Source organism: Fukomys damarensis, unplaced genomic scaffold, assembly GCF_012274545.1.
Source record: "Fukomys damarensis isolate Sample0158 unplaced genomic scaffold, DMR_v1.0_HiC HiC_scaffold_2, whole genome shotgun sequence".
Taxonomy (NCBI): domain Eukaryota; kingdom Metazoa; phylum Chordata; class Mammalia; order Rodentia; family Bathyergidae; genus Fukomys; species Fukomys damarensis.
Window position 1 is genome coordinate 18985585 of NW_022900914.1, and position 12138 is coordinate 18997722.

The 12138-nt window shown below is 37.5% G+C and overlaps 1 protein-coding gene and 1 long non-coding RNA gene across 5 annotated transcripts in view; one reads left to right on the top strand and one right to left on the bottom strand.

Moving 5' to 3' along the window:
* Nucleotides 1-11046, bottom strand: part of Map4k3 (mitogen-activated protein kinase kinase kinase kinase 3) — a 166224-nt gene extending 155178 nt beyond the window's left edge. For 2 of the 3 annotated variants that reach the window (XM_010604958.2, XM_010604960.2), the window contains exon 1: nucleotides 11030-11045. The gene's annotated coding sequence lies outside the window, so the exon portion shown is untranslated. Of the gene's footprint in view, nucleotides 1-11029 lie in introns of all 3 variants that reach the window. The other variant, XM_010604957.3, reaches the window with a different exon arrangement.
* Nucleotides 11047-11765: 719 nt separating this feature from the next.
* The window catches only part of LOC104848787, a 15371-nt gene continuing 14998 nt past the window's right edge, over nucleotides 11766-12138 (top strand). For both annotated transcript variants that reach the window (XR_002024744.2, XR_776528.3), the window contains exon 1: nucleotides 11766-12053. This is a non-coding gene — a long non-coding RNA (uncharacterized LOC104848787). The remainder of the gene's footprint in view (nucleotides 12054-12138) is intronic.

Below are 12138 nucleotides of genomic sequence, written 5' to 3' on the forward strand. Positions count from 1 at the left end.
TGAAAAAAAAAAAAAAAAAAAGAAAGAAAGAGAAAAAGAATATCTGTCTATATCTCTTTGCCTGCTTTGGTTTCACTGTAGTATTCTATCCACAGTTATTCTTCTGCAATGAATTTAGAGTCCTTTACAAACACAGACCCAATTTTTCTTTAAGTTCAAGGTCAAGATTTGTTCTTCTAAGAAGTAAATACATCTTGCCCTTAAATTACATATGTACAATATTTGTAAAGTTTTATTGCTTCTAATTGCTAATCCCTTTAATGTTGTGTTTATGTGTCCTTTCCTTATTTCAGAGTATAAAATCTGTAAGATCAGAAAGCAACTTTTTAGTGTCTCCTAAATAAATCTAGCAGTATTGTTTACTCTTTCTTAAGGAGGAAGGAAGCAAACTTTCCTTTCATAAGCTGAAAAATACAAACTTTACAAAACACAGACCTATAAATACATACCCTACTCAAAAATGAGCCAAATTTAGAAAGTCTTTGTTTTTATCTTTGGCTATATTCCAAAAGTGACTATCTTTTATAGTCATTTTCCCTCTCTTCTTTTCACTTTTGCCATTTTTTTCTTTTTTTTCTGAGACAGGGTCTCACTATGTAGTTGAGACTGACCCGGAACCCACTATGTTGCCCATGCTGGTCTTGAATTCATAGCGATCCTCCTGCCTCAGCCTCCCGACTGCTGGTATTATAGGCATGCACCACCACACCTGGCTACTTTTGCCAATTTTAAAAGGAGCCCATATGCTGAGGACTAAAAATGAACAAGGGTAAGCCAAAGGAAGTGAGAGAGCATTAACACAGTGAGAAGTTTAATAAAAGCTGAAATTGTTCACATTATGATTACTACATTACCTTGAAGAAGTATTCTAAAACCATCTTTTATTGCAATATTAGTAAAAAGGCTAGAGATAAAATTTATGAATTGAAAGGTAAAAACACCGATTTTAAAAATATATAAATAAGTGGAGAAATACACTGTATTCATAGATCAGAAGTCTCAATGCTGTAAAGATCTTAATTACCCCAAAACTGAGGCCACACAATCCATACTAAAATCTCAGCAGGTGATGTATATGACAAAATATCACAAAATGATGCATACAGATATTTTAAAAATTACTTTATACGAAAAACTGGTAAAATCTGATTAAGATTTAGCTAACTTGGTAATGTCACTAATGGGAAAAGCTAGGTTATGGGTTCATGAAACCTTTTTGAACTCTTTTGCAACTAACTTTATTAGAGTTTATAATTATTTCAGAACAAAAAGTGAAAAAAAATCCCAGGTCTTTATATTTAACTTAAGAGCTGTTTGTAAATGTGTAGAGAAAAGCAAAGAATCAAGAACAGATAAAACAATTTTGAAAAGTAGCAAAGTTGGGGAACTCACTACCTGATTTTAAGACTTTCTAATAAATTATAGTAAGACATGTGAAAATACAGACATACAGCTCAGCAGAACAAAACAGAGTCCAAATTATACCCAAATATTTACTGTCAACTGATTTCCATTAAAGGTAACTTATTTGTATTCTAGAAGAGTTTTACAATGACAAAAATCAGAACAGTGATTATGGGTGGTATGGTGATTGTGACTGACTGGGAAGGGACATAGGGCATTTTCTGAAGCTGAAGAAATGTTCTATCCTAATATGCAGACTAAATTACACAGCTGTATATATTTGTTGAAGCTCATCATACTGAAACATGTTAAAATCTGTTCATCTCACTGTAAGTAAATTATAATTTAATTTTATTATTCAATAGGATAAGTTATACAAAATGTATACAAAAATATTTTTGTACTAATTAAAATCTCTAAAATTCATCAAAGCTCTTCCTTCTCAACTTTACTAGTAATGTATGATTTATAAAGCACCTACTTATTATGTACTCTATATCAAGCTTAAAATGTTTAAGTCCACTTTGAATCACCTTTCTTTTCTCCATGAAGCCTAGCCAATTTTCTAAGATGTCTTTCCATTCTTTGCTACTGTTCACCTTGTCTGTCCTGTCACTTATCTCACCTTACCTTACTCTACATAACCTTCTAGTATAGTTCTGTGAATCCCTGAGGTTCTTTTTGAGGGTCTGAGAGATCAAAACTATTTTTAGAACAATTGAAAACAGTATTTTCTTCCTTTTATTGTGCTGATATTTGCACTATGGTGCAAAAACAGTGGGGGTGAAACTTCAGGTGCCTTAGCACACATGAAGGAAGTATTCTCATAGTATACTAGTCACTGTATTCACTGTACAGCACCCAGAAAGGGGAAAAAGCTGATTTCACTGAAAAATGTTCTTATTTAAGCATAAATGTTATGAGTTTTACTAAATCTTGACCCTGGAATATGCTATTTTAATACTGCACGTGATGAAACAGGAAGTACGCACAAAGCGCACCTGCTGCATGGCAGCTCTTCTAATTACAAGCTGCAGGCTGAACTAGCCACTTACTCCACAGAGCACCATTTTTACTCAAAGGAATGACATACAAACTGTGATTTATTCATGATTAAATGACATTTTCTTGAAAATGAACTAAATCAGCCATTTCAAAGAAAATAACATACAGTATCAATTACAAGGATATATTTAACACTCTCAAATAGAAACTGGAATCTTGGAAGACACAGCTATTATCAATATTTTAAGGTTTTTTTCTGATGAGAGTAATAATACTTTTTTATATTATCTATGAAGTACAGCAACTCTGGGAAGATCTGGATAACTCAATAAACCTGTATTTTCCCAAATAGCCAATGAATGGTGTTTAAAAAAAAAAAGCATGCAGTGGTTTTCAACAAGATGCGTTCTAGCCATGTGCGGTGGCACACATTTGTAATCTCAGCTACTCAAGAAGCTGAGGCAGGAGGATCACAAGTTTGAGGCCAGCCTGGGCAAATTGGCAAGATCCTATCTCAAAATAAAAAAGGGCTGGGGATATAGTGGTAAAAGTGCCTAGGTTTAATACCCACTACTGGGGGAAAACAAAAGAGAGAGAGATTCACTTTAAATCCAGAGAAAAATAGATGGTTAGCACTTGAATAAAATGAGAGCAAAGTTCACAGAAAAGGTCTCAGATTCCAGATGGCAACTACTGTAATCTTTAAGAAGTCAACACTCGTCAAAAGGTGTAGAGAAATACCAAAGGAAAACATCTACAATTACATGGAAAGGCTATCCGACTACATAGACACAGCGAGAAACCAGATTTTCTTCACATATGTCAACCAAACAAAATACTGCAATAGACTGAAGAAACAAAATTGAGAATCTGCTATTCTTTTTAACCAGAGTATAATGAGACTTGCAAAATGTACAATTCCACTCTCAATACATTTTTTAATATACAGTAGCTTATTTATTTATATGGTACAGGGGATTGAACTCGGGACTGTGCACTTGCCAGGCAGGCGACAGCACCACTGAACTAAATCCCTGGCCCTACAGTAGTTTTCCCTAAGTTATTTATGTTAACATGTGACAGACTTCCCATTAGTAACACAGTAGTATTTTTAATGTCTCAGGTATAATGACTACTATAGTGAATAACAAAAGGTGTAATTAACATTAAAAACTTTAAGGTTCTTTCTTAGTAATTTTCAGTATAAAAAGATTTAAAACTGAAAAGTTTAAGAACTACAGATTCCATTTCTGTCCTTCCTTTTTGATCTATTCTCACTCTTGACTGTCAGTAATAAAAAGCACTTTCAACAGCATTACTCCTTGTACAAAAGCCTTCAGGGCACCCCAAGTCCTACTCCTTCACATTTTAACAACTCCAGCTGGCTTGCAACAAGTTTATAAATGGATGATTTCATCTAGCAAACCTTATTTCTCCATGCTTCCTAGCACAAGACCTCCACACTAGTCAATCCTCTCCTCTAGTCTCCAAGCCTTCACACTCATCTGCTTTCCTCCTCTCCCCTTGTTTCTTCTTAGCTATCTAAATCTTACTGACCCTTAGTAAGGCAAATAAGAGAGTGCCCTGAATGGTAGGCTTAAAAATTTATCTATCCTTTAGTCTACAGGCAATGAAGACAAGATTCTTTCAGTAAAAGGGGTAAAATCTTATAATCTCTTATAAACTTTTAATAAGAGTTTAAACAATAAAAATGTCTCATTTGAACATAACCTAAATATGGTCAAATCTAAAATTCTATAAGGTTTGAGGACTAAGGAAGCCAGTATATTGCTCCATTAGGAATCTAAACCTATAATCACAGGTCAAGGAAACTGGAACTCTGAAATGTGGCATCCTCTGTATTAAAAAAAACTAACAGGCAAACCTAAAGCAAAAAAGCTCCCATGATTTCATCTCCTGTATCTAAGGCTTCTTTGTGTTGGTGAACAAAATCTTCTTTCTAAAGTCCAATTTAATCATATTTTCAACATGTAATAGCCTAGTGGTATATTCACTACAGGTTGAGTATTCCTTATTCAAAGTGCTTGGGGGAAAAGTATTTCAAATTTTGGATTTTTCTAGAATATGGGAATATTTTCATGTGCATAACGAGATGTCTTGGGGACAAGACCCAAGTGTGAACATAAAATTAATTTATACTTCTTATACCCCTTACATATACATATACACATAGCTCAAAGGTGATTTTATATGGTACTTTTGTGTGCCTGTATTCTGACTGCAACCTGTCACATGAGATAAGGAATGGAATTTTCCATTGTGGCATCAGTACTCAAATGTTTTGGATTTTGAAGCATTTGAATTTTAGATTTTTGTAGTTGGTTAACCTGTAGTTGGTCACCACAAGACCTTAATTTAAAATAACGCAATAATTTCACATATATGTATACATACACACACACACACACACACACACACACATCTCCCAAAAACATGGCTTAATATACAGAAGATAAACATATTAAGCCTACTGATTTAGTTTAGGCCTAATAACCTGTAACACTTAACTCATTAGGTGCCCACTGCTGCCAGAGTGCTGGGTAGGCTCACGCTACTTGGTTTGTAAAGCCTGCTGATATTTCTGCCAGAAGATCTCCTTTCTCTAAACTTAGGTAGTTGTGCTTCATTCTTCTCATGTTGGTTCATTTGTTCATTTCATATATTTTGCCAGGGATTAGCTCAGTGGTGCCACTACCTGCCCCATAAATATTTACTGATACTCTAACATGTCTCAGGCACTCTTCTAGACTCCAAGAATATAGCAGTGAACAAAATAAAAATCATCCTGGATTTATACTCTAGTGGGTAATAAACAAGTATGTGATCATATACTCCATAATGCATAGTGAAAAATTAGATGAAGAGCAGAGCTGAACTTTCTGTGAACACACACACACACACACACAAAAGGCCCCTTGGGCCGGGGATTTAGCTCAGTAGTTTGGTGGCCTGCCTTGCAAGCGCAAGGACCCGAGTTCAATCCCTGGTACATAAAAAAAAAAAAAAAAAAAAAAAAAGGCCCCTTCACTTGCATGGGCCTCTTCAAGTGTTAAGGGTTGCTGGGACATTTAGGTTGTTCTAAGTGGAGAAGAACCAGGCTGCCACCAGGAGGTATTTACATGAGCATTTTTTATCAGATGCTTAAAAAGAAACCCCCAGAGGATGAGGCCTAACTTTAAGGTGACAGTATTCTCTTGTGATACCTTTTTTAGTCTAAATATTCACTTTCCTAGCAATTTTATTCACATCTTCTTAATGCAGGCCTCCCAGACTATATAAACTTCAGGTCCTATCAAATCTAGATCGATCCCTAGGAAAGGGATATATAAAGAAAGCGGAGGAAGGAGTGTTAGTTTTTACAAAATGATAAGAGACTTATTAAAAGGTGATAGACATCTGAGCTCTCAAATGCTGGCTATGTGGAAAAATTAGTCTTTGATATTAAGCAGAACACCCTGAGACCTGAGGTAAATGAAAAAGTGTACTATACAGTTCGTAGGAAGGGTGTCAGAGTAGAGGGTCAATCTAGCAAAGGCAGCAAGTGCAAAAACCCTGAGGCAGAGCAGAGGGAACTGAGTAAGTTAGAAAGACAATAGCAAGAGAAATATACAATGATGAATAATACTAAATAGAAACAGCAATTAATCACAGTGTCAGGCACTGTCCTAAACACATTTCTAAGTATCTCCATTTTACAACAGAAGAAACTGAGCAAAACAGAAGGGGTTAAATACTTGGCTCAAGGTCACAGAGCTAAGTAGCTGGTGAAAGTAGCCTGCTAAGGAGCAGGCAGTTTGACTGCAGAAGTGTGCCCCATAACCACTATATGGTGCTACAGAGAGGTCAGCTGTGCAGATCAGGAAGCATTCAGGGAGTTGCTCAGCTAGTATTTATTATGACAGAAATGAAGAAACCAACAAGATTTTTTTAGAGGTGGATATGAAAGAGATCAATAAAATCTTATACTGGAAGGGACCCTCAGTGGTCATTTAGTTCAAAATCCTCTATTCAGAGAGCTCCAAATATGATGTTTTCATTTTCTTCGTGGTTACTTCAAAGAAACAGCTTCTTCACAACACAAGGTTTTACATTATTGCACTTAAGTTTGTATATTTTCCTGAATTTCTTATTCGTTGGTCTTATATTTTCCCTTTGAAAAAATGTTTTTCTTTTTTTGGTACCAGGGATGGAACTCAGGTCCTTGCAATCGCTAGGCAGGTAGCAGAACCACTGAACTAAATCCCTGGCCCTCCCTTTGAAATTTTAAACAAATTAAGTATTTTCCTACCTGACTACAATGCCCCCCCAACACCTGATATTGAAGAATTCTTCAAATCTTCCCTCCTCTAGTTTTTCAACCATTCTTTTGGTTTTAACATGTTTCTATCTCAAACTGATAGCTAAAAACCAGGCATACATTTCAAGTGCCTATAAAAATATCAGCACCAATCCTTGTCTTTTTTGCCACTCACAGTCCCTAACACATTTCCTTTCACATCACCTCTGTCAGATGCATGATGGTTGTTCAATGTACTCTCATAAGAGAACTTACTAACTACTGGTATGCATTCTCAATACATCACATCACATCAACTGTGCTTTCACAAATACAGAGAACAAAGCTTGGAGGCAAGTACCTCCTTCGCTTGGGGAATCAGGTATGTATCAAAATTAATCTTGGCTTGGGATTTAGCTCAGTGGCACAGTGCCTGCCTGGCCAGAGCAAAGTCCTGAATTTAATTCCTAACTGGGGGGGGGTAATTTTGGGGGAGTATTGGGGATTGGACTTGGGACCTTGTGCTTGCAAGGCAGGCAGCACCACCAATAAGCTAAATCCCTGGCCCAAGATAAGATTTTTTATTTGTCTGCTTTTTAAAAATTTTCTGGAGAAAATATCCTGAAATGTGTTCCATTATTACTTTCCATCTCAATAGCTACTCATGTTGGGAAATCCTACCTTCCTTAACATCAAATGATCTTTCTGAGGTTCAGAACCATTTCTCCAGACTCATTCTCCATGAAAGTAAAAATGACGATAACCTCAAGTAATGGTTTCCTTCAGCTGTTCTTTTCCAAATGTTTAAAGTCTTACGTTTCTCATTAGCAGTGAGAGTTAAGAAATGAGTTTTTGGGCCGGGGATTTAGCTCAGTGGTTCTGCCGCCGGCTTTGCAAGTGCAAGGTCCTGAGTTTGAACCCAGGTACAGGGGTAAAAAAAAAAAAAAAAAAAAAGAATTGAGTTTTTAGGCCGGGGATGTAGCTCAGCGGCAACTGCCTGCCTGGCATCCAAGGTCCTGAGTTTGATTCCAGAGGGGGTGGAATGAAGCCTTCTGGCTGGATGTGGTGGTGCACACCTGTAATCTCAGCACTTGGGAGGCTGAGGCAGGAGTACTGCCAAGAGTTGGTGGCCAGTCTGGACTACATAGTGAGTTCAGGGCCAGCCTGAACTATAAAGTAAGATCCTATCTTAAAAAAGAAAAATGAATTTTCCAGTAATGTTCTTACAAATGTCAACTATAATGAAAGAATTTGGTCCTTGATGGCAGTAATCAGAACACCTTGAAAGATGCAGTTATAAAAAAGCCTGTATATAATTGTCTAGATATACATTAGTTCATTTCCTAATTCCACTGCCTTGGCTTTCATAGGGACTCCAAATCTATTTCACACAGTACCATTTGAATGCTACAGTGCAGCTTCAGAGGAAATGGCTTCCAAATATATGTAGATTAAAAAAAAAAATCCAGACCAACATTACCAAAGCATTTTCTACAAGACAGCAGGTCTAAGAGAAAGTAATTGGTATAAAAAAAGAAAAAGAATCCCATTATCAAGCTTGGAGCTTGCTGAGTTAAGCAAAGTTTAGCAGGTTCCTCCACCCACAGGACTTTTGAGTTTTTAATACAATCTTAGTGTGGGGTTCCATGAAACATTGAGATGATACTTTGGAAAAAAATGCATGTGGCAAGAATGCGGCAAATGTCTACTAAACCCAATCCCGAAGTAAAGGTGACTACAAGGTCTCAAGCCTACACAAATTATCAATACTGGGACTTTGACAAAAATTGATCAAAAGGAAAGATATACATTTGGAGGAAGCTATGGTCTCTGATGAGGTCAGCAGAAGACAATGGGCTAGAACATGAGGAAGTACAAGGTTGGACACAGCGAGTTGAATACATAAGACACCTTGAGTAATAAACCTAGAAAAATCTGTAAGGGTAGGAATACTGCCTGACCAAGGCTGGCACAATCTACATGCAAACCATACTAGATACTGATGATATGATCGAGTTAGTACAGAACTTCCCAGTTTCCCCAAGAAAATTCTTTGAAAACGACAAACCAATAGGTCAGTTGTTACTTTTTAGATCATGGCCCTTTTTGAGAATGTAATGAATGCCATCTCTCCAGAAAAAACACTAGGACACATAAGATGAAGCCTATTAATTTCAGAGAAGCTCATAGGCCTCCTGAAGCCCAACCACAGAACTAAGTTGTCAACCTCTAAGGCTCCAGGTAGTATCTGCTGCAGAGTCTTCATGAGAGATAACACGCCTCTATGTCATAGGTCACTTCAGAGGCAGGTATGCTAGCTTTTCACTTTTTTTTTTAACACTGTATTTTCAACTACTTACAACAGTGCAGATGAAATGTATATTTGCACTGGAGTGAAAAAAAAATAACTTATCTGTTAAACTCAGTCATTTACTTAGCAGAAGGGCCCAGTATGGTAATAAGAGCTTCAAAACAAAACAGCTCTGAGAAGCCAAGTGATTTTACAAGGTTGCACAGCTAATAAATCCCAGATCACCCACATCCTGGTTCTGTGCTTTAAAATATGCCATCTTAAGTACATTAAAGATGTTACTGCAGTAGGTAGAACAGTTTTCAAAATAAAACTCCTTTAAACAACAGCCTTCCAAGAATTACTATAGATCTAACACACTCAAATTCAACGATTCCATCTTTAGCACCTAAAGACCAACAAATTAAAAAGCAAATCATGTTTTTTTAAGCAAAATGTACTCCTCTCTAACCAACACAATTTGTATAAATAGGAAAAAATCCAAAACAGCAAAAGCAATGTGAAAAATACGTATCTTTAGAGCATGAATGTGATTATACCAAAAAAAAAAAAAAAAAAAAAAAAAAAAAAAAAAAAAAAAAAAAAAAAAAAAAAAAAAAAAAAAAAAAAAAAAAAAAAAAAAAAAAAAAAAAAAAAAAAAAAAAAAAAAAAAAAAAAAAAAAAAAAAAAAAAAAAAAAAAAAAAACCAAACAAAAAAACAAATAGTTTAAGCTTTGGGTTATTTTTGCAGTCAAGGGGTTCTGATGCCAAGAGCTACATGGAGTTTCTCCACTCTGGGTCCCTGTTACTGTAGTCTGGCAAGAAGGGACCAAGCATCTATCATGGGATGTCCACTTGGCTGATTACATAAACAGTGAGGCCTGGCTGCACAGCAGGAGTCAAGAATTTCAACTACAACTTAAAAATCCACATTAGCTCAGAGTGTGGCTATGAATCAAACACTGAACTAACTAAATGTGTGCCTGTTTCTTTACTAGAAATTCAGCATTGTATTACCCGACCATGTACTGTTTGTGGAAAGCCAGTACTTTCTATTGGTTGAGAAAGCAATCTCCAAATTTTGGCTTTGCCACCTACCAATGTTGGTAAATTTCTTTAACCTCCCTGTGCCTCAGTTTCTTCAACTACAAAATGGAGTTAGTAACAGAGGGCTGTTGTTAGGCTTGAGTAGAAAAATCTTTAAAAATGCCTAGCAAATAATGAGCATTCTATAAATATTAGTTAATATTCAAGATTTTAAATGGATGAAAAGATTGATTTGTCATTGATCTACTGCACTTAGATGTCCCTAGAAAATTACAGCCCTATTTTTTTATTTTACTTTTTAATCAAATAATTGAGTTACCCACTGTGATTTTAAATATACTAAATACATGGGAAATCAGTCCCGTGAAGAACCTATTGTACAATCTGCCCCCAAAGACATACATTCACTAAGCTCTAGTTAACTTTTCATCTGACTATAACTGAACTCCACCAGTCATTAGACACTTGGATCCATCCACTACTATTTTCATGGTCGTCACCAAATTCCAAAACATTATTCTTACTAGGACTATCCTAGTGGGCTCGTAACTTCTCTTCCCCTCCAATCCACTCTTCATATTACAGTACTGTGAGCTTTCAGAGAGCCAAATCTAAGTTCAGGGGCCTCTTTGAAACCTCACGTTGCCTCCCCACTATCCCGAGAAGCCAAATCTCCTCACAAGAGCTAAGAGGCCTGCAAAATCTGGAGACATCTTCTTTGGTGCTCAGTTACCTTACTGATTTCTCTGGCCTCAGAAGGAAACTCCCTGCCTCTGGGGGGCATCACCCTCTTTCCCTGGGCCCTAGTAATGCCTAGTCATCTTTCAGATCTCTGCTAACAGGTGATGAGTCTCTGACCACTGCCCCCATATACACACAGTCCTCCTGCCTCTGCAACACAAAATACAACTCCAATAAAATAGTTGTTTACTCTTGTTTTTGCCCCCCCAACACAAACCCCACATGAAATATGAGACTATATCTACCTTTTACTGCTACAACCTGAATGCTTAGATGGCTGGTATGTATTTATCGTAGGTGTGCTGAAGACACCTGTTAAAAATGATGAGAATAGATGCGTGAGAGCGAAAAGCAAATCATTCACAAAACAAGATTCGTGTACAACAACAGCTGCACTTCATTAAATAGCTAAGTTACCTTTTGCATTTCACTGAACAGTAAAAACCTATTCCTTAAACCATGGGCAAAATAAAAGTTAAGACTAAACTTTCTGATGTAACAGTAAGTTTCTTTGTGCCTTCTTAGGTGTTAAGTGGAAGGAGTTCAACTTCAGTTACCAGTAAGAAGAGATGCAACTTAATCAAGACTGCTGCCACAGCTGGCACCATCCTCCTCCCTTGGCAGTCCCTGCGAGGCCAAGAGTTGAGCTGGCCAGGGAAGAGTGATTTGTCCTCCCACATTTAGAAGTGGTCCCTCTACAACAGGAATGCTGTCCTACTAATGGACTTTGCATTCTAGCCTTGTCAAACCAGAACCTTTCTTAAGTATTCAATTCGTTGTTGTTGTTGTTTTTTAACTGATTCTTATGTGTCACTGACAAAAAAATTTAATATGATATCACAGTTCAATTCGCTCGGGAGAAAACCAAGTTGCTCTTTTTTCCAAAAAAAAAAAAAAATGTTTAACGACGGTAGACCCTTTTTGCAAAAGAAAATTTTCATTACTTGGAAAAATAAAAAAGACACTGACAGGTGGGTGTTAAAAGGCTATTCAAGCTGAGGGAGGGGCTGTGCATGGAGGCTGCCCCGTGCAGTCAGCACCTCCAGGCCTCAGGGCCGCCAACCCCAGTCCTCCGCGAGAGGCACACAGGTTTGACAAAAACGCCAAGCCCCTGCCGTTGGGCTGCTGGCACTGACCCTGCCATTGCAACAAATGTCCAGCCCCTCCGCACGCTGACGAGCTCAGCGCCCGCTCCCGCGTAGCCCTCCCCTCCCTGGAAACGCAAGGAAGCCGGGAGGTGTCAAAAACCGCGTCCGGAACACGGCTCAGGTAAGGCGCCGGAGGTCTCGGGATCAAAGCGCCGGCCCTTGTCGGGTGCGGGGCAGCGCAGCAGGCGGCGGAGCGCGGAGTCAGG